A 382-nucleotide genomic window follows, 5' to 3' on the forward strand; every position below is an offset into this window, starting at 1 on the left:
GGCCGCCAGCAGGTCCCCCCCCCATCCTCCCTCCCCTTCCTCCCCCTATCCACACACGGGGCTAATCCGCAGCACACTGCTCCCTGCGGGAGTTGAACCAAGCGGGCTCCCGGGGCTCCCTAAGGCAATGCGGAGTCAGATGCAGGAGCCACAGCCTCTGGGGCCCCGGGGCGTTCACAAGAAGGGGGCCCTTGCACCATGCCCATGTGCGTGCGGGTGTGCCATCCTCCCAGGAGGTAGCTGAACGGTCCCCTTCCTGCTACCGCTGAGATCAGTAGCAGACCCTGCAGCCATGCCCACAGATCGGTATTTCTCTCACCACTGGCAAGTTGAATGGGCCTCCCCACGGCTTGCTTCCTCCCCCCCCCCCCCCCCCCCCCCC

This window comes from Gavialis gangeticus, unplaced genomic scaffold (genome assembly GCF_001723915.1).
Source record: "Gavialis gangeticus isolate Ggan-Ray unplaced genomic scaffold, GavGan_comp1, whole genome shotgun sequence".
Lineage (NCBI taxonomy): Eukaryota > Metazoa > Chordata > Crocodylia > Gavialidae > Gavialis > Gavialis gangeticus.